The sequence below is a fragment of the Pelophylax lessonae genome (assembly GCF_965119305.1).
Source record: "Pelophylax lessonae genome assembly, chromosome: 12".
Lineage (NCBI taxonomy): Eukaryota > Metazoa > Chordata > Amphibia > Anura > Ranidae > Pelophylax > Pelophylax lessonae.
In genome coordinates, this window is record NC_138779.1 from 99,188,413 (window position 1) to 99,216,067 (window position 27,655).

Below are 27,655 nucleotides of genomic sequence, written 5' to 3' on the forward strand. Positions count from 1 at the left end.
TTGACGGAGGACAAAAATTTTATAGCCTGCACACCAGAATTTTTCTGCCGAAAAGTCGGAGTCAGTTGTTGGAAGCATCATGCTAACAAGCCGAAAATCGGCAGATCGGTCGTCGGACGAAAATTGCCGGCCGAATTTCCACTCGTGTGTACGGGCCTTTACTCATGTTTTTCTCTCTGTTGTTGATGTATATTGTTCCTGGTTTCCTCTGGACATACACGGATTGCTAGACATGGCTAAAACGTTTTTCTGATATTTCATTCATATGCTTCATCAGATAAGTTGTAGCATACCTATAAAAATCGTCAATGAAAGTCAGTAGATATCTGTTCCTGCTTGTTGTGGGAGTTTTCATTGGTCTGCACACATCACTCTGTATGAGCTCCAATGCATGGGTGTTTTTTCTTTGGGTGGTCTGTGGAAGTAAAGTACGTGTGGCTTTTGCTTCCATACATCACTTGCATTTCATGAGCATTTTGGCTCTTTCCTCGTTGATTACTGCCATAAATGCCATAGATGAATGCATTTATTGTGGGGATTCTGAATTGCAGTCTTGGCTTGCTCGACTGTGGTGATGAGTCAGTATAGACGTTCATCCTATCTTCCTTTTCCAAGGATTTGGAGTATCAATTTTCTACCCAGCTCTTCTAATTTTTCATGTGAAGGATGTCAGGCTGCAAGAACTCAACAGGGCCACCCACTATAAGCAAGTTTTGGCCTGCTCATTATGAACTAACCAAAACTCCAACAGTGTATGGCCAGCACTAGACACTATTCTGTATGTGACTATATAATCACATAGAAAATAATAACAGTGCTAAGGTGCAAACTCTCCCGGAAAGAGTTTCACTCTTGTTTAATGAAAAAAGATCATCTTAATAGCCAGCATGATATAAAATGAAGGTGTGTCAGATGGATTAAGGTTTAGTGGGGGACATTGGGCACTTCATATTAACGTTGCCTGCTGTTCCTCTTTGTAGCCGGGTTTCTGAGAGTAAAAAGAAATCCTCCATACAATTGTGGTAAGTTTTCTAACTAATCCGGATCACATGGAGTGTTTTCACAGAGATGGTCTCTTGCTTTCCTGTATAACAGATGAGCCTTTTCAAGTGATGCCTGGATCCCCCAGGAGTTCTCACATGAAGCTGTATGCTGGAACTGGCATTTATAGCAGAACAACAATTTAAATGGATATCTTTCTGGAGCAAGTTTGATTGGGACTTAAATGCTAACAGAGATTCAGGGTTTGCCTAAAACAAATATACCATAATAAATTACACTATACACAGCATTTTGCTTGTATATGATTGGATGATAGAAGTCAGCAGAGCTTCCTCTCATTTACTAAGCTTTGGAGCAACTGCTCTTGCAGAGTGCAACTGTACTTACAAAGTACAAAGTCTGTTTGCCTTTAGTAAATCCATCCTATTGTGTTTAATTATCTGCTTCACCCGCCATGCTGCTGGAAAATCTTGAACTATAAATGTAATTCCTAGGCAGTCTAAATTAATTATAAAAACAGTTGTTCAGTCATCTGTTCAAAAATGAAAAGTCAGCAGCTACAAAAAATTGTAGCCATTGACTTTGAATAATAGGATACTCCCCTGCGATTTTCTCACCCGGCCGGTTTCTTTTCTGGGACTCGTGACATGTCCCAGAAGGCTGCGGGGAAAGGAGAGAGGCCAAGCTTCCTCTCAGATCATTGCAATGATCCCACTGGAAGCTGGGGAGTGCCTACCTGTCAAAAACAGGTACCTGCCCCCTCCCCCAAAAAATGATGTCCTAAATGTTAAGGAGGAGGGGAAGGAGGGAGAAGAGCAGAACTTCCCCTTTTGGGTGCAGTGCTACTATAATTTTTGATAATCACAAATCACAGCTTTGTTTCTGCACCCTAACAGCTGTCAAAGCACTTGGCAAAATCACACAAGCTGGAAGCAGTAGATTTCTCAGCTATTCAGCTCCTTGACAGGCCTGAATAAAGCCCCGTACACACGCGTCGAAAACTGGCAGGGAATTTTCGGCCAACGTCCGATCTGTCGATTTTTGGCTTGTTAGTATGATGCTTCCGACAACCAACTCCGACTTTTTGGGCGAAAGAAATCTGGTGTGCGGACTATAAAATTTTTGTTGGCCGTCAACACAACGGCCGATTTTCGTGCAGTCAGTACAGATTTCGACAGGGAAAAATCTGATGAGCAAGTCTGGGCATGATCAGTGAAGAAAAAACACAAAGAAAACAAACCAACACATGACATCACTTCTGAAGTAGAATTTTGTTGGCCGAGAAAATTAGTGTGCAGTCTAGGCACATTCCAACCAACAAAACACCACTCTGGACAAAAGTCGGACGATCGGTCGGCCGATAATCGTTGCGTGTGTACGAGGCTTTAGTCAGTCCACCAACACCAACATTAACTAGTTTGAATCTGAAAAGAAGGGTTAGTTTATGGCAAGTGTTAACCTAAACCTTGCAGGAATTAATAGAACCGTCTTTAGTGCCGGTTCACATTTGTAAATCACACATCACAAATCACAGAGATCGCATGTAATTCGTAGCGTACTGCTCCTAATATTACATGCGATCTCTGTGCGGTGCAAATTCAGCCATACAGTGAATGGCTGAATTCGCACCGCAATCACACTAAAACACGCACAGGACCCTTTTTTTGGTCCGCAGCAGAATCGGATCGCATGGTGGTTCACACTAGTGCGATCCGATTCTGTGCGAACTTTCAGATCGCACTGCGATATGCGATCTGATCTGAGGGTGTCGTTAAATTTTAATTGACACCCCCAGCGTATCGCATATGGCAGTGTGAACTGCCAGGGGTGCGGATGCGATGCTGGAACACTCTGTATATTCGCAGCGTTCCCGCATCCCACAAATGTGAACCAGCACTTAAAAATAAAAACCCTCCTTTTGTTTTAAAACAAATCAGGTGAGTTATTTACACTACAAAAATGTAAGAAAGGGATTGGCAGATTATTACCTGCTTTGGTTTCTCTAGATACTGTAGGAAGCTATTATTGCCTACTATACACACGTGATCAGTTCCATCAGTGGAAATTGGAGAAACAAAAATAAAAGCTTCACTCCAGTAAACATAAAATGGATATGTCTGGAATTTTACTGTAAATATTGAGAAGATTTCTGGGGAATGACATTGGTGAAACAGAAGTGGATTTATTGTTCTTTAAAAGCTTTGGACAGCTTTGATGCACACCATTCTTGTGCAGTGAGCTCTTGTTGACTTCTATAGAGCCTTCTTAGCCATCGGGTATGGTCATTACCGGGTAGTAAAGAATGTCCAATCTCTGAATTCAATCAATACCATCTAATCGATATGTTTTCTTTCGGTGATGTTCACCCACAGTGTTGAAGATTTCTGGGGGCATGTCAGTGGCCACCACTATTGCTCCAAAAGGAGTTTGTGCATAAAGTATCCACCAACCTTCCCCACTGTGCCCTGTAGGGATTGTCAATAGAAAGTGCTGGACATGGGCTTCTTTGTAACAGCTCCCTGGGACATACATTCAAAACCAATTATGTCTGGGGTAAGAACTACATACACTATATTACCATAAGTATTGGGACACCTGCCTTTACATGCACATGAACTTTAATGGCGTCCCAATCTTAGTCCATAGGGATCAATAATGAGTTGGCCTACCCTTTGCAGCTTGAACAGTTTCAACTCTTCTGGGAAGGCTGTCCACAAGGTTTAGGAGTGTGTCTATGGGAATGTTTGACCATTCTTCCAGAAGTGCATTTGTGCAGGCCAGTCAAGTTTCTCCACCCCAAACTCCCTCATCCATGTCTTTATGGATCTTGATTTGTGCACAGGAGAAAGTCATGTTGGAACAGGAAGGAACAGGAAGAGCCAACCCTAAACTCTTCCCACAGTTTTGGTTTGTTGACACCTTAAGAGTTCCCTTCACTGGACCTAAGGGGCCAAGCCCAACCCCTAAAAAACAACCCCACACCATAATCCCCCCTCCATCAAATGATTTAGACCAGTGCAAAAAGCAAGGTCCATAAAGACATGGATGAGCGAGTTAGGGGAGTTAGGGGTGGAGGAACTTGAGTGGCCTGCACCTCAACCTAATAGAACACCATTGGGATGAAGTAGAGCACAGACTGTGAGTTAGGCCTTCTCATCTAACAAAATGCGTTTCTGGAAAAATGGTGAAACATTCCCATAGACACTCCTAAACCTTGTGGACAGCCTTTCCTGAAGAGATGAAGCTGTTATAGCTGCAAAGGGTGGGCCAACTCAAATTCAAAACCCACAGACTAAGGCTGGGATGCCATTAAATTTATGTGCGTGTAAAGGCAGGCTTCTCAATACTTTTAGTAATATAGTGCATATTTCCATGGTTACAGTTCGATTTTGATGCTGAACTTAGGAACAAGCAAACATTGTCTAAATATAGGAATCTCGTGTATTCCTACTTGAATCTTGGTTTGTTTTGTGTATTTCTTCTAGATTTGTGCAGTAATCCATCATGAAACCTTGCCACCTGTGAAGGAGTCTCCTGTAATAAACACCAGCCACTGCTGCTCTTTCTCTTTGCACAGGGTGACTGGCAGAGTTTCCAACCTCCTGCAACTTTTTTTACTGACAGAACATGGAAAATTTACTGACAGAGCACATTTTTTATTGACAACCTGAACCAAATTAAATAACTCTGATTAGAAACGAAAACTATCGATATTTAAACAGTATAAACACAATTTGTAAAACAAGAGAAGACCCCCAGCGCCGATCTGAGTGTAGCATGAAAGTAAATGACAATTTATTAAAAGGTAATGCACTCACAATTTTAGAGATAAAAGAAGCATGTCAATGACAGTGCGTCTCTCTGTATCCGTCCAAGGTGGCTGTGAGTGGCTATCACGCTGGTGGTGTTCAGAGCTCTGGGGCAGGCGAGCAGGCACAGGGATGACAGCTTGATGTCACCAGGTTAAGACAGCAGAGGGAGTAGGGGTGCGCATTTAGAGCATGCATGCTCCTTCTTCAGGCCATCAACATACTGAACACTGACAATATACATAACAGGTAATTGGCCTGGTTTACATGTAAAAAGTCAACCCAGCATGATATATGGTCAATTTTAACTCGACATGTCAAGATTCACAGGCCTGTCAAACTTGGCCGTTGAGCTCAATTGGGCTGAGCATTAGCCACAAGCCAAATTCCCATTCGGCTGGAAAAATTACTCATTTAGGAGGCAGTAGCATCTCCTCCTGCCCCAACAGTGAGAGGGTCTAAAACGGGTATGAAATACCAGGAGTGTGCGTTAAGGACAGAGTGCAGGGTTTAGGTGTGTGCTATGTACAGAGTGCAGGGTTCAAGTGTACGCTACGTAGAGAGTGCAGGGTTTAGGTGTGCGCTATGTACAGAGTGCAGGGTTCAAGTGTACGCTACGTAGAGAGTGCAGGGTTTAGGTGTGCACTATGTACAGAGTGCAGGGTTCAAGTGTGCACTGCATAGAGAGTGCAGGGTTCAGATGTGGCTTACAAAGACATTTGGTGCTCACAAAAAGGATTCACATTCTTTTTGCCTATCAGGAGATATATTGAACATTTTTGAGCCTGAAGTGCCGCCTTAAATAAAACTTTATCATATGATTAATTTATATCCAATCTGTATCAATCTTGTAGACCAAGATTATATCAGACAAAAATCTGAATGAAAAAATTGTCAGCAACCATCTGTAGATATATTTAATAAAACGTTCTAACGTTCTGATATTTCTCAAGTTTTTCCTTATACGATTAAATTTCACAGCGTCCTCATTATGTCTCACTGCAGTGCAAAGTAAACATTGCAGTCCATGCAAGATTTTCTTTTTATGTTATGTGCATTCCACTATGTTTTTCTTCTGAATGACAGGTTATGGCCTACATCTATATATAGTTGTATTATAATTAGATTTATGTGCCTTTCCATTCTCCTGGATTGTATATTAGTTTACATGCAACTCCCCACTGGTTTTAAATCTGAAATAGTCATATGCTATAACTGCGGAGCGTATCAAGGGAAGGTGTGTTTAGTTAAAGAGAAAATAATTGTAGCTACACTGCTACTGTAATTAGACTAGTTTCATATTCTGATTCAGACAGAACCCTCCTGGCAGTTTTAAGCATTTACTCAGCTTAACTATACCTTAAAAAGTTAGTGTATCTAATGCCCCATACACACGTGCAGATTATCTGCAGACTTTTGTCTGCAGACTTACCAAAACCATATAATATGAGGTCAGACCTAAACACTTTCAATTTGTATGCAATCCAGCAGGCCCTTGTACTACATAGAAAAGGTAAGTCTGCAGACAAAAGTCTGCAGATAATCTGCACGTGTGTATGGGGCATAAAGGCAAAACATTTCTTTAGGTTTAAACATAGTAGTGAGGGTTAAGCCCCCTGTCAGGTGTCACATTATAGCTTAACCCTTTCTATTTGGGCTGGTAACCACTGTCACCAGCACTGAATGTGGGGGAAATTCAAAATTGTTATCAGAGCAGAAATAGAGGAGAAATCTTCCTATAGGGACCTATGTCTAGAAATAGCTCCCAGATACCCTTCATATAAAGGTCTCTTTAAGAACTAAATCCATCTGTCCCTATTTTTTCTTCAGTTGTCTCTCTTTCTGGTTTGATGTATTCACCACTATAAAAAAATGTATTATTTAACCACTTACCCACTGGGCACTTATACCCCTTCCTAAACCAACCCAATTATTTAGCTTTCAGTGCCCAACATTCAGGGAGCACTGTCAGGTGCTTTAGGGACATAAAATTACAAATCTAATTTCCTGACTACCCATTACACTTTTGTGAGGCACTATAGGGCACTGATAAGCACTGTTGTGGCACTGATGTGGCATGGGTGAGCACTGATCTGGCACAGATAAGCACTGATGTGGCATGGATGAGGCACAGGTGAGCACTGATGTGGCATGGATGTGGCACAGATGAACACTGATGTGGTATGGATGAGCACTGACGTGGCATGGCTGTGGCATTGATGAGCACTGATATGTCACGGATGAGCACTTATGTGGCATGGATGTGGCACAGATGTGGCATGGATGAGCACTAATGTGGCATGGATGAGACACGGATGAGCACTGATGTGGCATGGATGTGGCACGGATGAGCAATGATGTGCCATGGATGTGGCATGGATGAGCACTGATGTGGCACGGATGAGCACTTACGGTATGTGGCATGGATAAACACTGATGTGGCATAGATGTGGCACCTTACAAATGCGCTTCTGGAAGAATGTTCAAACATTCCCATAGACACACTCCTAAACCTTGTGTACAAGGTGTGTGAGTTGAAGCTGTTATAGCTGCAAAAGGTGGGCTAACTCAATATTGAACCCTACGGACTAAGACTGGGGTGCCATTAAAGTTCATGTTCGTGTAAAGACAGGTGTCCCAATACTTTTGACAATATAGTTTATGTACATTAATTCTTAATGATCCATGTACCCAACGGTATGGTAGGGTTGTTTCCTTTTAATACATACCTTGTGATAAAAGGTGCCCCTATGAATCATCTCAGAAAGCTGAGAGATTTTGCTAATAGGGGTTTTCCTGCACTTTGTGAGCATTTCACTGAGCTTTTTGACAGCGTTTTTTCATTTAAAAAAATGTTTTGGCTTCAGACTTTTTCTAACTGTGCCTGAATGGTAATTGCACAATGTTCAAAAAATTAAATAGAAAGGCCAACCTTTTTGGTTTTCAGCAACACGTAGAGAAAACGTTTGAAAAACATTTTTGCAGCCACCACACGCTGCCTGTATTTTGACACTGTTATTAGCTGATCTCCTCTGACAGTTGTCTTTAGAGCTGAACTCTCAGCAAATATAATATTTAACCTGGTATCAGCCTTTCTACAGCAGTGATGGAGTGTGGGAGGAAGAAGCGGCAAAAAAAGCCGAAAAGTTCATATACTGACAGGAAGCTTGCTGATAGGAAGGGAAGGCAGAGTGACAGAAAGATGAACTCATCGCTGTGCTGCTTCTCCTTTCACTGTCCATTTACAGGCTAAAGCACAGGTAAATGTGCAGTAGCTCTCGACCAGTAAGAAAGGGAATCAGTTTTTGTGCAAATCCAACAAGAGGTAAGGGGGTGTTATGTTCCTTGAAGGAAGTAAATCCAAATAAAGACTGCTCATCAGAAATTAAAATCTTAGATAAATGATTAGGAGCGCCTAATGAAAAACAGACAACTTGCTTGAAGATTTTATTTTCTTTATTTGAACAGAAATATCAGAAACAGCAAACAAGTTTTAGGGGAAACTCCCCCTTCCTCAGGGTTAGGACAATAGTGTGTAATAGACTTGTCCAAGACAAATCAGCCGCTGTCACTGCAATCAAGTTATGCTGACATTCAGCCCTAACCAAGGCCACAAAGATTTTTTTCCTTCTGATACCATTACACATTGTTACTAAAGCCCTGAGGAAGGCTGAGTGCAGTTCCCCCAAAACGTGCTGGCTGTATCTGGCATATCTGTTCAAATAAACAATTCAAACTTACCTCCAAGGGAGATTACTGTTTTTCAATAGGTGCTTCTGTGCTTAAATGTTAAATGAGGCTGGCCATCAGACTGAGGACATCTAAGTTACATAGTTACATAGGTAGTCAGGTTGAAAAAAGACGCATGTCCATCTGGCTTAACCAATAAAAAACAAAAAACAGTAAAGAAAACACAACCATACAATCCCATATACACAATTCTATACCCGCAGTTGATCCAGAGGAAGGCGAAAAAACCTAAGTGTCAGAAAACAATTCTGCGGGGAAATCTTAGGAACGTAGGTAAATATTGCAGCAAAAGCTGGTTGAGTTATTTTATATTTTTTTGGTTTCATTTGTTTTTATTGTATCAAAGTTATTATACAATACAATAATGGACAAGTAACATGTACCCCATGGAGGGTTTACATTAACCACTTCCCGCCCGCCCTATAGGGAATTGCCCACCCATGACCCCAGGGATGCCCACCATGGCCACCAGGGATGGCAATCAGGGCTCAGGTAGCCCGCCAATGCCCTCCCCATCAGTGCTGCCCACCAGTGCCCATCATTGCCATCTATCAGTGCCGCCCACCAGTGCCCATTATTGCCCGCCAGTGTTGCCTATCAGTGCCCATCAGTGCCACCCATCAGTGCCGCCTATCAGTGCCCATCGGTGCCACCTATCAGTGCCCATCAATGCCGTCCATCAGTGCCCATTAGTGCCGCCTATCAGTGCCCATCAGTGCCGCCTATCAGTGCTACCCATCAGTGCCACATATCAGTGCCCATCAGTGCCGCATATTAGTGCCACCCCATCAGTGCCACCCCATCAGTGCCTCCTCATCAGTGCCTGTCAGTGCGGCCTCATCAGTGCTCATCAGTGCAGGAAAAACGTATCTATTTACAACATTTTATAACATAAACAAAAAAAACGTTTTTTTTTTTTTTAAACTTTTCGATCTTTTTTTATTTGTTTAGCAAAAAAGAAAAAACCTTGCGGTGATCAAATACCACCAAAAGAAAGCTCTATTTGTGGGAAAAAAATGACATAAATATGGTTTAGGTACAGTGTTGCATGACCACGCAATTGTCATTCAAAATGCAACAGCGCTAAAAGCTATAAATTGGTCTGGGTGGTAAAAGTGCCTGGTATTGAAGTGGCTAACGTCAAGTGCAATAGAGCCAAAAATATGGCATCTATATTGGGGTTAGCATATGTGAGGTGTTACAAACTGTAACATCAAAAGGACATGCACATAAACAGAAAACGTAAAGAACAAAAAAATAGGATACAAGGGTATAGTAACAACAGGTTATGGTCTGACAGGTTATGTTAAATAGAGTAACCAACTGAGGGTAAGGTGACGAAATAGACATCATATCAGTATACAAAGTACGAATAGAAATTGTGATTCTGGGTCCACAAATTCCAAAGATTCCAGTGGTGATTGGATAGTTTCTTACCGCCATGTTTTAATGCTAATAGGCTCTCATAAGCATAGTGTCGCTTCACCAACTTACGACCTCTGAAACATTAGGTGATAGGTTCGTCCTCCATCGCCTGGTTATAAGCAACCTAGAAGCTAATAGTATGGGAGTTATGATTTTTTGACACATGGTTACAAATTGATCTATACCCAGATTCAAGATCGCTAGAGCTGGGGAGAGGAATGGATGCCAGTGATGTCCGAGATAATGCTGAACAATTTGTTCCAGAAGCAAGTTAAATGTTTACAGGACCAGAGAATATATGATCTTTTTTTGACTATTCTTTTTATTATGTTATTTTGGCTGTAATTCTGCTTAAAGTATTTTCTTTTTTGAAAGGCTTACAACATCACTTATCAATACCACCCCTGAAAATATGAATTCCCTGCAAATGGACCATACTCTTGGATATGAACTGTACATTTGTGCTCAACATACAGTGCTCTGCTAGAAATAAACTAGAGATAAACTATATCCTTACAGGGATTTTAGCCACATTTGGCAAATATACCGTAATAACAGAATGCAGACTTGTACAATGTATATTGAATTTTTCCTCCCTCATTATAAAAATAATTTAAAAGGGTCTATAGGGGCAATTGCCTTTTAAATCAATATATAGAACAGTGTAATTTATAGTACTAGATTAGAAATCTAGTACCCATCTTAGAGAGGAAAAATCTATTTAGATTGCAGCACTTTAACAAATTTATAGCCCTGGTGCTATATTGCTGTACTCAGTAGTTGGGTGAAAAATGTTTATAGGCTTAGTTGCACATATTCCATCTGTAAAGAAGGCTTTGTGCAGCAATTGTAATATTCCTGCAGATTGTTAGCAATATCTCCAGTAATACAACCTGCAGTACATATCATATAGCACTCTTTTTCAGAATTATTTTTACATGTACTTACTGTATATCTGGAGTAGATATTTTCAAATAACTGCTGGCTTGTCTTGGTTAAAGTAGACCTATTGTGAAGATAAAATTCCCTGCTCACCTGTCTCCCTTAGGGCTTGTTCACACTTGACAAAATTTCTAATGCTTAACACACGCTCCTATAGTGCTGGTATGAGCGTTAGACTCGCGTTACTGAGCTTTAGTATGGGCCTTAGACAGGCATTTTACAAGCATTAATGACAAGTTAAAAATGCTTCCCAAATGCCCCATGGGCAGTTTTAAAGCATTTGATGAGCGTTAAGTCGTGTTAAAACCTCTCCACAAATGCCTATTCCATTACAGTAAATGAACTAATCTTAACGCCCCGCAACCGCACAGCAACTGCCTGCTAGAGCATTTGCGGAGCGTTACCATAGACTTGAATGGGAGGCGCTGAAAGGCTTCAAACAACTCCTGACTCTACAAGAGGCTTGAGTTTTGATGCGACATGATGCTAACGCTTCATGTTTTGATAGTGTGAACAGCACTGTGTGCTGTCTATTGTATCTTGTAGAAAGGCGTTTGAGGGACATTTTTAATGCCTCTCAAATGCCTGCTTTTATTGCCAGTGTGAACTTAGCCTCGCTCCTTGGACTTTTGGACTCTTGGACTCATAAACCATAAACAATACATTCTTAGCTAAAGAGGCGACTGTGCCAAGATACTACAATGGGCGGCTATAATAATAATTTAGTCACATGATCTCTTTTGACAAAGAGGATCAGCAAGTCTGAATTCTGATCAAATCTTTTGCCTTAACAATTTTGCAATGTGACTGTCCATCATGAGAGCCCAGAGAAGTTTCTACTGTTAAGGGTAATATTTCATAGTTTGGTGTAACACCCCCTTACGCCCAGGCTGTGGTGGGGGATCCCAATGTAGATGGGTGGCCTAGCATCTGACCTCAGGGTGGATTTGGACTCTGTGTGCTTGGGCAACAGAAACTTAAGAAGGTTGAACAGAGTTCTTATAGGCCATAAACTCAGGGAGAGGCGGGTTAGGATGCAGATTACCCAAAAAGGAGAAAAAAACTCTAGACTCCCAGCCTCTACTTTCAGTCAATACAGAAAAAGAGACTTTAAGCTAGAATTCTGCACTCTTTTGACTGTAAAGTAGCTTCAATGAGGCATGCATACACTTAGGATGAGCCACCAAAAGCTCCTGTAATGTACACTGGTATTAGCTTCTACCCAGCTCTCTTGGGGACTCTTCAGAAACAAAGTTTTACCCTGGAATCCAATCCAGGTAGTTCAGGCTTCTTAAGCCTCAGACCAAGGCATATCTTCTGGCAAAGGCACTCCTCGGGCAGCAAGTCTGAGAGGCACTGGCCTCAAACCCACAACCTCTTCCCCTTGACAAAGCCCAGGAAGTAAGAGAATTTCCAGAAGGTCACCAAAAATATTTATTCACCATCAACATGCACCAGTGGCAATAAACCTAATCATTGGCCAGGGAGACATTAACATCGTTACTTCTCATAATATTGCCAGGGATACCATCAACAGCAGGCAGAAGCAAGGAATTATTCTGTACTTAAGAAAAAAGCAAAACTATCAGTTCAAAACTATCAGTTTTGACTAGCTGCAACCTGAAGTTTTAGCTATAGCCTCTGCAGCTTAGGGTAAAGTCCCTACAATTCATTTATGAGTTTAAGGCAGCAGAAAGGCATAAGTGCATTCTCAATACTGGGTCCTCTTTAATAAGCCTCCCAACAAGTTGAAAGTAATTTGTGGCTTAATTGCACTAGATATTGGGCGTTGGCTAAAATCACGTGGTAAAACATAGTCTAAGCCTAATGATTGTACACACTGCACACATACTGTATACCTACAAATTACTCCTTAAAGTGATACTAAACTTTATTTTTTTATTCAAATAAAAGAGAAGTTATACTTACCTGCTCTGTGCAAGGGTATTGCACAGAACAATGGCTTACCTCCTCTATTTCAGTCCCCCACTGGCACTGTCTGCTCCTCCTTGCTGTGGGTGCCCTCATAGCAAGCTGTGTGCTATGGGAGCATTTTTCATGTGACAACATTGAAGAAATGATACTTTGCTACAATGTAAAGTAGTGAGTGTACAGCTTGTATAACAGTGTAAATTTGCTGTCCCCTCAAAATAACTCAACACACAGCCATTAATGTCTAAACCTCTGGCAACAAAAGTGAGCACACCCCTAAGTGGAAATGTCCAAACTGGGCCCAAAGTGTTAAAATTTTGTGTGGCCACCAGCACTGCCTTAACCCTCTTGGGCATGGAGTTCACCAGAGCTTCACGGGTTGCCACTGGAGTCCTCTTCCACTCCTCCATGACGACATCACGGAGCTGGTGGATGTTAGAGACCTTGTGCACCTCCACCTTCCATTTGAGGATGCCCCACAGATGCTCAATAGGGTTTAAGTCTGAAGACATGATTGGTCAGTCCATTACCTTTACCCTTAGCTTCTTTAGCAAGGCAGTGGTCATCTTGGAGGTGTGTTTGGGGTCGTTATCATGTTGGAATACTGCCTCGCGGCCCAGTATCCGAAGGGAGAGGATCATGCTCTGCTTCAGTATGTCACAGTGCATGTTGGCATTCATGATTCCTCCAATGAACTGTAGCTCATGCAGCCCCAGACCATGCCACTCCCACCACCTTGCTTGACTGTAGGCAAGACACACTTGTCTTCGTACTCCTCACCTGGTTGCCACCACACATTTGACATCATCACCAAATAAGTTTATCTTGGTCTCATTAGACCACAGGACATGGTTCTAGTAATATCATGTCCTTAGTCTGCTTGTCTTATGCAAACTGCTTGTGGGCTTTCTTGTGCGTTATCTTAAGAAGAGGCTTCCTTCTGGGACGACAGCTAAAAACACTCGGCGTATGCTTCTTACCAAATGTGTTGGACCATAAACTATATTGGTCATATACACATGTGATATGACATAGAGAGCTGGTTATCAAATGAAAAGCAGTTGTCACTTGGCAACGGATCCCAGTATGTAACCCAGAAGATGGAAAAAAATAGACTACCATAGTGAAGCCTATCTAACATTCAGTTTTTATTAATAAGTAGTAAGAAATACCACTACATGGCTTGTATTTAGTATAGATAAGAACTCCAGCAAGCTGTTGGCTCATGTAAAGATGCAAACGGCAGGGAAGCGCACTTGACGTCGTCACCTACAGGCCACTCCCAACGCGTTTCATCATCAGTGACATCTTCGAAGGATGGGCTAAACTTCTTACTACTTATTTTCAAAAACTGAATGTTAGATGGGCTTCGCTATGGTAGTCTATTTTTTCAATCTTCTGTGTTACATACTGGCATTTGTTGCTGAGTGACAATCGTTTTCATTTGACGACCAGCTCTCCATGTTATATCACGTGCGCATATGACCATTATAGTTTATGGTCCAACACATTCGGTAAGAGGCGTACGCTGAGTGTTTTTGGCTGGTGGTGGATCCTTTTCTCATCTACATAGCACAGTTCACTTTCTGGAAAGTTGCATACCGGCTTATCTCATTTAAATGACTGTTTGCAATTTATATGAACTTTACACATTGATTTGTGTGTCTGTATTTTTACAGGCTGTTTTTTATGCACAATCACTTTTACACGTTTGCACTTTATGTATGTTTATGAATTTATATTTTTTATTATTGTTTATTAGTGTTGCTTATAATTTATACACTTTGTTTACGAGCTGGTATCACAGTTGATTAAGTGGCTGCTTGCTAATTTGCGTTTCAATGACCATGCACGCATTTTTAGGATTTGATATATTCTGGTTTGCATTTGCAGTGCAGAGAGTTCAGGTTTAAATTCAAGAGCTATTTAACGTTATGTCAAGTATTTAAATGATTGAATTCTGAAAACATTCTAGCAGCAAACGATACAGCCAAGCCTGACCACTTTTATGTGCACTGCAGTACTACTGATGAACCCAGATAGCACCCTGGTTGGAAAAAGCTGACGTAGAATAAGCCCTGTTTAACTGCCATGCCACTGCTCAATGCAAGAAATGTAAAGGCCATCATGCACTGTTACTAAACAGGATAGGACACAGGCATGGATGGGGTTTAGACTAGTGGTCATGAAAGTCAGACACCCTTTGATGATTGTTTTTGGCAGAAATTCTACGGCTTATGTATTCAGGTTGTTGTTTACAGCAGAACTTCATTTCTTATCATGCAAACCAAAGAGAAAGCTAAAAAGAAAAAAAAAAAACTTATAATTTACACCCTGATCTGTTGCCTTTGCAGCTCAAGGGGAAGCAGTTGAAGGATGGTGATAATGATGTTCAACAGCATGTTTTTACCACCCCAACCCTATATCGTGTAAATGAGGCCATTATGCTGAGCTCCAGAGAAAAAAGAAACTCGCACTGCAAAGGTTAAACGCTTGTTTAGGTCTGGGGTACCAGAAAAAACTGTTTTAATTATACGATCCTCCACTTCTGCAGGCTCCCTCCGCACTGCTAGATCGGTCCCTGCAGCCTCTTCTCCCCTACAATCTATCTGTTACTGGTCCTTTGATATCATCTAGTAAAAAGCAGTGACAATAGCCCTACATTGGACATGAGGATCCTGAGGGACAGTTCATAATTGGTATGTAGGAGTTTAGAGTATAGTGCCGGCTATTGGGGGAACAGGAGACTAGGTAACTAAAAGTACTTTTTCCAGTTCCCTAGAAGTAAATGACCATTTAACCCTTGCAGTGGGAGGACCGCATCACTGCAAGGAAGGATTTTTCCTTTCCCCGGAGATAACCCTTCCCAATTGTATCCATAACAAGAAAAAGTTAAAAAGGTTTGGCTTTAGAGATTTGTAGAATAGCGTTCCCTGGGTTTTGTGGCTCCTGGGGAACACTACAAGGTGTACACTTTCAGGCCTCATGCACATAGGGCAATTGCCCACCTCTCCTAAATGTTTTTCCTCCAGGCAGCAGCGTTTTAGCCAAAAAAAAACGAATGATGCGAGTAAAGGCGTTTAAACACATTTAGGGGCGTCAAACGCTTGGATATTAATTAATTACATTGGCCAGAATCATAATTTATTATGACCACTGAAATTAATTAAAGGAGTTGTAAAGGCAGAAGTTTTTTTTTATCTTAATGCATTCTATATATTTAGACAAAAAGCCTCCTGTGTGCAGCAGCTTCTCAGCCCCCCTAATATTTATCTGAGCCCCATCTCTATCCAGCAATGTCCACGAGTCACTTGGCTCTTCAGGACTCTTCCTCCTATCTGGCTGAGACACAGCAGCTGCACCAATGGCTCCCACTGCTGTCAATCAAAGTCAGTTAGCCAATCAGGAGAGAGAGGGGCGGGCCCAATGGCAGCTCTGTGTCTGAATGGACACATGGAGCTGCAGCTCAGCTCAGGTGCCCCCATAGCAAGCTGGTTGCTGTGGGGGCACTTGACAGGAGGGAGGGGCCAGGAGCAGCAAAGTAGGACCCAGGAAGAGGAGGATCCAGGCTGCTCTGTGCAAAACCAACTGCACAGAGGAGGTAAGTATAACATGTTATTTACAAAAAAAATGCGAGACTTAACAATCACTTTAATGCTCAAGTGCTTGATGCACTTAGCGTTAACATGCGTTTAGATGTATTTTCTGCCAAAACACTTTTGCTCCTGGATACGCTGGCAATGTGGTTTTTGGTGGTGTGCATGGACACATTGGCTATCATGGAGAGGTGTTTAGAGCCATTGCTGCTGATGGTTATACGTTATAATGGACACAGGTTCCATTTGATTCAGCTCCTATTGCAAATAGTTTTTAAAAAAAATGGATAATAATTAGCTGATATAAGTAATTATTTTATGCTTACTTATCATTCAAAAAGTATGAGATCATTTTTCATGTTTACTTCTTTTAAGAAATGAGTCAATATTCAAACAAGATGAAAGTTTATTATTCCCATCCCACTGGCAGGTTTATGTTATAAATGATATATTTATGTCTCGGTATAGTGAGCTTGTAAATTTAAAAGCCGTGTGGAAGTATTTACTATGCTGAGCAATTAATACCATTGTAACGCATTTCATGACTAGAGCACTTATTCAATATTCTAGTCCCATGAAATGTTTTATAACTTTATAAACCTGTGACGATCGCTTAGAGTATATTTACAGCTCATGTCATTTTTATTACAATATCGTGTCTGTTTGATTTACTTTCTAAATGCTAAATATCTTATTTCAGATCTGCCATTAAAAGAACTTCCAGCAATAATACTTCCATTTGTTCACATACAGTAAATTCATTTAAAAATTGCTGAACTTATTTATGAGCTGTATAGTAAATTCCCAGCCTACTCTGGACACTAGCTAAAATTTCACATCAGGCTTACAATGTCTGCTCTGGCTGTAGAGAGAGAAAGGAGGGAGCTGCTAGTAGTGACTTCTCAAGGTTCGAATATGCTACTGAATGGGGTTTGCATAGTCCAAAGTTCTGATAGCGGCATGTTTCAGGTGGTGGAGGGACGTTGTTTTAACATGGAGAATTCAGGAATGGTGTGCAGCACAAAAAAAACTGATTTTGGTCATAAGGCTAATCCAACCATATAGGTTAAATAAAATTAGCATAGGCTGGCTGAACATTGATGATTATTAATAAATGAAAACATAAATAATCAGATTTTACACTCAGGTTGTTCTTCAAACACCATATTTTGAAAATATTGGCTGAGGAAAACTAAAAGTTTTCAGATCAAATTGTTAAGATGTTCATTTTAAATTTCTTGTTTCTAGAACAGGGGACACCAAACCACAGCTTGAAGGACAAATCCAGGCTGCTACAGGATTGCATGTGATTGAATCTGATGGGGACCCTTGTAATCAGGTGCAGTTAGCTAGTCTGCCACTAAGTGGCTCTGTCCTAAAATAGTATGGTAAAAGGAAAAGTTACAAGCAAGTGATAGCTCCTCTTTTACAGAAGTTCTTCCTGTATTGATGTCATGGGTGAATCAGGGCCCATACGGGAACATACCCGGCAGGTGCCAGCAGGGGCCAGCACAGAGGCAGGTGGAGATACAAGGGTGCAGGCACCAGAGCAGAGTAGTTGGGTGGCAGCAGTGTTAATTTTGGCAGCAAATTTCAATTTAGTTTTAGTCTTAGTCTTAGGACTAAAATGGCATTTTAGTTTTAGTCCCATTTTAGTCTTCTGCAAGTGTTTTAGTTTTAGTCGTATTTAGTCGACTAAAACTCCAGTACATTTTAGTCGACTAAAACATCTTACATTTTAGTCGACTAAAACGTCCTACAATGTGGATGTGGAAACATTACAAAAAGACCTGAACAAAATGATGGGATGGGCAACTACATGGCAAATGAGGTGTAATGTTGAAAAATGTAAAGTAATGCATTTGGATGCCAAAACAGAAGACACCGGGACAAGATGGCTTACACCCAAGGGTCCTTAAGGAACTCAGCAAGGTGATAGCCAGACCATTGTTCTAATTTTTACGGACAGTCAACTGACGGGAATGGTACCAGCTGATTGGAAAAAAGCCAACGTGGCACCAATCTTTAAAAAAGAGGTATATCCCTGGGAACTACAGGCCGATTAACCTTACATCAATAGTCTGCAAGCTATTGGAGCTATGAGGAACTATATACAAGACTTTAGTCATGAAAACAATATCATTAGTAGTAATCAGCATGGATTCATGAAGATAAAAGAAGTGCTCACTCGGCCTGCCTCAATAAAAGTGAACAACCCCAAGTGCTTTAGGACAACCCAACTGCCAATCCCCGTGCTGCTACTTAAAATATAAATATATAAACGCGGCGACAAAGCAATATGTAAAAACATACAAATGTGACCAGTAGCACAAAAAGTAGTAATAACCTCACACTACCACAAGGATAAATAGTCCTTCTATTCAACAGTAACACATGAGATCACTTAGGTAGACAAACAGCTATAAAAGTGTACTCCGTTTTTCCCACATGGTACGGAGTACACTGATCCTCCCTCATCCTGACAAGCTTTTGGGATTATCTATGGTGGACAATTGCTGACATTTGGTGTTTTCGCTTATCCACGAGAGTGGCTAAGCCATTACTGTCGGTGAGTGTGACCTACTCCCCCTTGCTTTCACGGTGGTGGTGATAAGAGGTGACCCGCTACATCCACTGATTAAATCTACATCCCATCAAGATTCACATGTGTGGATGCACTTTTATGGATGGACATTCTGTTGTTATGATGGACTTTTATAGCTGTTTGTCTACCTAAGTGATCTCATGTGTTACTGTTGAATAGAAGGACTATTTATCCTTGTGGTAGTGTGAGGTCATTACTACTTTTTGCGCTACTGGTCACATTTATATGTTTTTACATATTGCTTTGTCGCCGTATTTATATATGGATTCATGAAGGATCATTCTTGCCAGACCAATCTATTAACCTTCTATGAAGAAGTGAGGTGCCAACTAGATAAAGGAAGGCCTTTGGATGAGGTGTATCTGGATTTTGCAAAGGCATTTGATACAGTTCCCCACAACATTTACTGCATAAAATAAGATACTTAGCTATGAACCATAGGGTGAGTACCTAGATTGAAAACTGGCTTCAGGTGCGAGTTCAAAGGGTGGTGATAAATGGCGAGTACTTGGAATGGTCTGGTGTGGAAAGTGAGGTCCTGGGACCAATCTTGTTTAATTTATTCATAAACGATCTAGAGGATGGGATAACCAGCTCAATATCAGTATTCGCGGATGATACAAAGCTAAGCAGGGCAATAACTTCTATGCAGGATGTGGAAACATTACAAAAAGACCTGAACAAAATGATGGGGTGGGCAAATACATGGCAAATGAGGTTTAATGTAGAAAAATGTACAGTAATGCATTTTGGGGGCCAAAAATACGGACGCAAGTTATTAAGTAGGGGGTGAACCTCTGGCGGAATCTAGGATGGAAAAGGACCTGGGGGTCCTAGTAGATGACAAGCCCAGCAATGGCATGCAATGCCAAGCTGCTGCAAGCAAAGCCAACAGAATACTGGCATCTATTAAAAAGGTAATTCACTACAGAGATAAAACGATAATTGCCCTACTCTACAAGACTCTGGTCTGGCTGCATCTGGAGTATGCTATCTCCTTCTGGGCACCGGTCCTCAGGAAGGATGTGCTGGAACTGGAGAGAGTCCAGAGAAGGGCAACAAAGCTAATAAAGGGAATGGAGGATCTCCGCTATGAGGAAAGACTACAAGCATTGAACTTATTCTCTCTGGAGCGGAGACGCTTGAGAGGGGATATGATATCAATATACAAATACTGTACGGGTGACCCTAGCATTAGGAAAAAACTTTTCAGCGATAGGGGAATTTAAAAAGACACGAGGCCATTAATTAAAATTAGAAGAGAAACAGTTAAACCCTTAAACTGTATGCATGGTTCTTTACTGTCGGAGCGATAAGGATGTGGAATTCTCTTCCACAAGCAGCGGTATCAGCAGGGAGCGTCGATAGTTTAAAAAACTATTAGATGGGCAGCTTAACGACCACAACATACAGGGGTATACAATGTACGATTGACATAAGCACTTATACACACACACACACACACACACACACATCATAGGTTGAACTGGATGGACTGGTGTCTGTTTTCAACCAAACTAACTATGCAACTATGTATTATATAAGCTAGGTTGTGAGGAGCCTTAAAGTGGTTGTAATACCCAGTGAAGTGACTTCCCTCGTGGTACACAGATATAAAACAAATTCTCCTACATAAGTTCTACCTGTTTATCTGCAGTAGTCTCTTCTCTACATCTGTTCAAAGTGCTGAATTTATAAAGCTTATCAGAATTCAGAAAAAAAAAAGGGCACGGAGAGCTGAAGTTACACTCTGCAGAGCTCAGTGAGGAGAGCTCTGAGAGTTGATTGGAGGGAAGATACAAACCCCCTTCACTCAGCTCACAGGAACAGAGCTGAGGCTATGAATCTGCTGGGTCCCTCCTTTTAACCATTTTTCTCTTGGTGTCAGGAAAACTTGTCAGAAGTGATCCATACTGATAGCAGAAGAAGGAGGCAGCAGAGAGAAATTACACTCAGTGCTCTTAATTGAGACAAGTACACACTATAGAGGTATATGCTTTTTTTTGTATTTCATGTCTGAGGTTTACAACCAGTTTAAGCAGATGGGGCATGGGAGCCAAGTACCCCACATCTATGCAGATGTAGTTAGCACAGCCAAGTCTCAGGAGGAGTGTACAGAATTCAGTAGGAGCAGCTGCAGCAATCCTGTCTCTGGAACAACTAAAGTAGAGTCGTGCACTGGATGCTTAAAGCCTAATGAACAAGTCAGAGCCCTCTGGGTGAGTACTAATGACTCTGGGATCAGGAGAGTAACTGCAGGGGACACACCTAGCTAGGTAGAGCTATGGAGTGGAACTTGAAAAGAGAGAGACTGGTATACACTTAGAAGGAGCCTTGGTAATCTCGGGTGACAGAGCCAGATGCTTCACCTTGTGATTCTCGGTTCGAATAGAGCAGTATAGTATACAGGGAGATGGGTCCCAACACTGCGCTGCTCCGAAGGAGAAAGAGACTGGGTAAGGAAAGATGGCTTAATGGAAGGGTCTGTGTTCTGCTTTCACATGTGACTGCTGCAGATCATCCACTGTATGTTATTGGTAATTTACTGTCAAGTGACTGCGGAATGTATATCAACGTGATGTTAATGTATTTTACTATTTTACAAGTACAACCAGTAAAGTTGACTTTTGTCAAAGGAGCTTGCAGGAAATTTTTTGTCCGAACAGCAGCTGCATTCATTCAGATTACAAGTAAGAATAGAGATGCTCCAGATCATACAATCAAAGAAAAGCGCTTAATCTCTGCAACCCAATCACATCAGCTGTGAGGCACCAATGCACTTTGAAAATGCAGCCTTGGCAGTGGCCTTAGTCATAGCTTTATTTGGAACCTCACTGTGATACAGACCATTCTTTATTAACACAGTAGCCCAACAAGGGGATTGGTCCATCCACACTGTATAGCATGGATGGAGGAATATCTTAGATTTCTTTTGTTCCTGTAAACTGCTGAATGAAAAGAATCTACAGTAAACATTGTACGGCCAACTTTAGTGTTACAGGAAGAGTTAGTGTGAAGGTTATTACTTGTTTTTTAAGAGAATTCGTATTGGGGGTTACAGGGAGGGTTAGTGTTATGGATATAGAAAAGTTTAGTGTGAAAGGTAAGCTGGGCATATACTATACAATCTGATTACACAGTGTTTGTACAATCTCCTTTAAATTTACTGAAGTTATGTAATATGAGGACCTACCTAAACTATCCAGTCAATAATCCCTGCTGAAGCGGCTGAATTTTGATCCATGTATGGCCAGCTTGAGTGTTACATGGGGATTTAGTGTGAGGGGGCTTAGGCAGTGTTCTCCTTACCGGGAGCTCTGTACCGAAAACTACCAGCACCAGTCCCCCATGTCTGATAGCTTTTGTATTGCAAGTTTCAAGACAAGTGCATCCTTTGTCTGATTAGGCCACTCTCAACCTTTCCATTGGGAAACTTCTTTGGAACCCCATCTTTCAGGGATCTAGCATATACTGGTAACAATAAAAGAACGAAGAAAGAATAAAAAAATAAAAAAAGTTCCCAATCCGGGTCAGATCTAAATGTGAAAAGATCCGTCCGCTTAATAAAATATAACAATTCAAATGAATGCTTTAAAACATTATAATAGTAAGCTAAGGGAGCAGGCTACAGAGGAGACAGAGACACTCATCTTCATTCACTTTGTATTTTTCATAATTGGCGATGATGCAGCACAGATATGTATTGCAGCAGCTGTAAGCCGGACAAGCTACACAAAGTGGGACAGCAGCTGTGTGTATGTGGACTGGTGAGAGGATATGAAAAGGTCTTGGGACAGAAAAAAACCTTCATCCAGGGATGAGACACCAGATGGACTGGTGATCAGCTAATGACAGAACAGAGAGGTCACGTCATAGCTGACTGTTGCAGTTTGATTAAAGTCGCAAAGGCTGTCGTTTGTGGATTGGCCGTCAGTCTCTGTCTGTCAAGAATTCATCATCTGCTGAAAGATTAAAATGAGATTTATGGGCCCCCAGTACAGACATGGTCCAGAAAAAAACGATGTGTTTTCTTTTGTATGGAATAGAATTAACATCAGGGGCGTTCTGTACTGTTTCATTGCAGAATGCACTATTATTTCAATAATAAAATAGCTTGATCTATTTTTCATTTTCTGTGCTCTGTATTTAAATCAGTTTTTTTTTGTTTTTTTTTGCAGGCTCCTTTTAAAGAATAGAGGCTTAGGTGAACATTATGGTCTTTAGTTGATGTTTATCACATTGTACATTGGTGACCAAATAGAGGTCATTAGCTGTCTTTGTTCTCGATAAATGCACAAATGCAAGTAATGTGGTATAAACAACTTTTAGGCCTGTAGACTGTATAGAGTCCAGGACACAGCATCCTCAACAGTCATGCTAGGCACCAGAGACTTCACCAGTTAACCCTATACATGGTTAGGCATATGCTGCACATGATCATTCAAGGTCTCTCTACCTTGTATATTACACTAAAAGGCTCCAAATTCAGAAAGGAAAATAAAAGTTTGTGGAAAGCATGTGGTCTTTATGTAGTTTCCATCATACAAAGTGGTTAGTTCATGAAACCATGATAAAGCAGGTACTCTCTTGAGTAGTAGTAAGGGAAGTGGGTTTTTAACACTGAAACTGCTTTAAAGCTGCATAACATAACAAATGTTTGGTAGCTCTACAAAAACGTGAACCTACAATAAAGCACCTAAGGGTGACTGCTGGGAAATTCAAATAGTGATTAAAGTGATTGTTAGACTCCATTCACATTGATCCGACTTGTCAGGCGACTTGTCAGCCTGACAAGTCGCGGTCCTCCCGCTCCCACTGTGTAGTACAGGAGCCGTTCTAATAGGAGCGACACAAGTCGCTCCGACTTAGAAAAAGGGTCCTGTACTACTTCGGGGCGACCTGGAGGTGACTTGCATTGATTTCCATAATGTGAAGTCCGTGCAAGTCGCGCCGAAGTCGCTGCACGCGACTTCACAGGTCGCCCCCTGAGTCGGAGCGACCTAATGTGAACGGGGACTAAAGGTGATATAAAAACAAAAAACAAACTTGCCCTATTTACCTAATTAAAGAATGGAAAAAAAAAAACATGCTGGGGTAAGCAAGATTTAAAGTGAATAATAAAGCTGCCACAACTTAATTTGTGATACCAAATATTACATCAAAATGTAAAAACATAAGGTAGTGCTAAATTCAATTCAATAAACATATACTCCAAGGTGCATATTTATTTTCATAGTAACAACTTCAACATTTTTATACAGAACCTTCAATAAATATTGAGTAGAATTCATGTAAAGAAAGTGCGTTGTGCAAAACATAGACCAGGTCCACATTGAGCCACCAAGAGAATTGAGACAAATGATTCCTAAGAAAGTCTGATTCTCAGTGTTATGCCTCTTAGGTGTAATATTAGTTTGTCGACTTGATGTGGATTCCATGCATAACTCCCAAGGTGTATTCCAGCACCTCCATTTGTATGCAATGCAGCCAAAAAAGCCTCTTACCAAATGTTGTGGACCATTAGATCATAAATGGTCAGGAGTGCTCGAAACCACTAGCACTTAAGGCTGGGTTCACGCATGCTGCGACCATGGCTCAAGGCAAGGGGTTTGGTGCGTCCCTGTTCACCGATTCAGGTGCGAATCAGGTCCGAATTTTTACCTCAATTCACACCTGAATCAGGACCAATGATGCACAGGACCCTTTCCAAATGCGGGCCGCGGACGCCCTGCTCTCTCCTAAGAGGTTGTACTGACAGCAGTAGGAGCCAATGGCTCCCACTGCTGGTTCTATGTCCAGTGAGAAGAGACAGCCACTGCTCTCTGGCACAGCATTGGATCGAGATTGGGCTCAGGTAAATATTTACGTGGACTGGGGGGTCCTAATCAGAGATGACTTTTTACAGTAATGTAGAGAATGCATTAAAGCGGAGTTCTGGCCCCAGAAAAAAAATTAAAAGTCAGCTGCTACACATACTGTAGCTGCTGACTTTTAATATTAGGACACTTACCTGTCCTGGAATCCAGCGATGTTGGCACCCCAGCTGATGTTTTCATTGGCTGTCGAGTGCTGCCACCGCCATTGCCATTAAGTAATTGCGGCAGTGAAGCCTTGCGGATTCACAGCCGGTTCCTTACTGCGCATGCGAGAAGCACGCTGCACATTCTGAATGGTGCGTCGGTAGGCAAAGGAGGAGGGTGCTGGAGTTATGACATCAAAAACAGGTACCCACCCCCCCCCCCCCAAAGTTCCACTTTTGGGTGGAGTTCTGCTTTAAGGTAAAAAAAATTCTACCTTTACAACCACTTTAAGTACCATTGCTATGAATAATGGTGGATTTTAACAATAATTTTAATCAAATTCCACCTTCAAATTGCAATATAATTTTTTGGATTTTTCTTAATGTAAAATGGCGTTTTCAGATGGAGAGGCCAGGAATACCAGCCTCCATATTTTCTTGGCTCAGATTCTTTGTTGTTGTATAATGTAAGTGAGGAGCCCCATAAAAGCTGGTTCTGCAGAATTTGTATGACAACCACTCTCTTGATGCTGGATAGAAAATGTAATTTAAAAGGGAATTTCAAAGAAAAATATAAATGACTATTATACTGGCATTCCTCCCTGTCGTAACATGTAAGAATTCACATCCTTAAAAATCACAAAAGCAATACCCCTCCTGCCAATGAGGCACATTCATACCAATGAATTTTTTATCTAGTGTTGTCATGCATCAACGCATATCAATGATGCAGCACAAGTGTCTGAATAAGCACCATTGAAAACAATGCTTATTTTGCCGAACTGCATTCCTTTGTGATATAACACATGTGAACAGTCCCTTAAAATGCTTTACAGAGGCTTCATATTGGTATGCTCCTTTTCAGCCCATTTTAGTCTGACTTCAGTGTTATTTTTGGTACAGAAAATATGTCAATAAAATGTGTGTAACCACATCCTTGTCATAAAATGTTCACAAAACCCTAATAATTAACTCTACGCTGACTTGCACTCTAACACTTGAAGTAGATGAGAGCCATGATTGTATGGTATTAGATTGGCACTGTGTACTCTAAATTATTGCCATGTTTTGTTTTTTATTTTAAAATCCACTTTTTTTTTTTTTCAAATGAGTATGTATCCTAGTGCTGCTGATTTTCTCCAGCCTTTTTGGCCACTTCTTTTCTACATGTACTCCTTCAAATGTTGGCTAGACAACAGGGTGGACCATGTCTGGGCAATATGTCTTGTCTTCATTGCCAAGACAAAGTCCCTAAAGGCAAAAAGGCTAAAGTGTGCCCCATTCATTGAGCTGTGAACTACTTTAACTGCATAGGTTTGTGAGGAGGTGCAGCATGGTGCAGCCACAGTAAACACTCAGAGCCCAGTGCAGAAAACAGAACTTGTATTAAAGTTAGAATTTGACAATACACAACAAGCCCAAAACAATGAACCCGATCGGGAACATTCACAGAATGCAACAGTGATGTGTAGGAGAAGATCATGGATGCGCTGACAGCATCTGTCTTCAGGGGCAGAATGCAGCCTAGCCAGTCTGTGCTCAAATGGGGAGGTCTCAAGGAAGGATGGCTTGTTCCTATCCTTTCCCTACTTGTCTCCCTGACACTGCTCACTGTCCCTGTCAAACAGATGACCTGTATCTACAGTATACTGGGGAGGCACTGATGAGGCTGCACTGATAGGTGGTACTGATGGGCACTGATAGGTGGCACTGATAGGCTCTGATAGGCGACACTGAAGGGCACTGAGAAGAGGCCTAGATAGGCACAGATAGGTGGCACTGATGGGCACTGATAGGTGGGACTGACGGGCACTGAGAGGCCCTGGTATGCGTCTCTGATAGGCAGCACTGATAGGTGAAACTGACACTGGTGATTAGGCACTGATGGGCACTGATTGGAAGCACTGATGGGCACTAATTGGCAGCACTGGTGTGCATCGATAGGTAGCACTGATGGGCACTGATAGGTGGACACTGGTGGGCACTAGTTGGCACTGATTAGCAACACTTGTGGGCACAGATTGGGACCCACACGTTAAATGCACGCCAAGCCCTGGAGGCAGGGTCTAAAATTGAGTCACATGGGGTGGCAGCATCCAATTGGATAGCTTCCCCAATGGCCCAGGAAACCATAGAGGAGTCATGTTCCTCTTGACTTGCTCCCCCCTCTGCAATGCCAGTACAGTTAAGTGCCACCTGCCATGGAGAAAGTAGACTGCACCTGCTTATGTTTACAGGTTGTTAATCCTATTCTTTTCCTCTTCTGCATACCCCTCAGGCCATCCTTGCTGATCATGGCTGATTGTAGATTCAGTGAGGGGTGCATATGACAAGGCAACAACGCAGGAGCAGAATTGGGGGACAGTTTTTAACCCAAAGGTTGAAGTATCTGAATAAGGATATCTATTGCTGGATCAGCAGGTGATATTTTATTGAAAAATGCTAATTTAACCACTTGCCGACCGAGTACGGTAGTACTACTGCGGCAAAGTGGTTCGTTATCGTCTGACGAAGTAGTATTAACGTCGTCAGACACTCCCCCTTCTGGGCGGCGCTTGCGCGCCGCCGGAGGCTC

General features: G+C 41.6%; 1 protein-coding gene across 3 annotated transcripts in view; it reads left to right on the forward strand.

Annotated features, from left to right (window-relative positions):
• The window catches only part of LOC309568640 (serine/threonine-protein kinase BRSK2-like), a 496,199-nt gene that overhangs the window by 136,699 nt on the left and 331,845 nt on the right, over positions 1-27,655 (forward strand). The window lies entirely within an intron of this gene.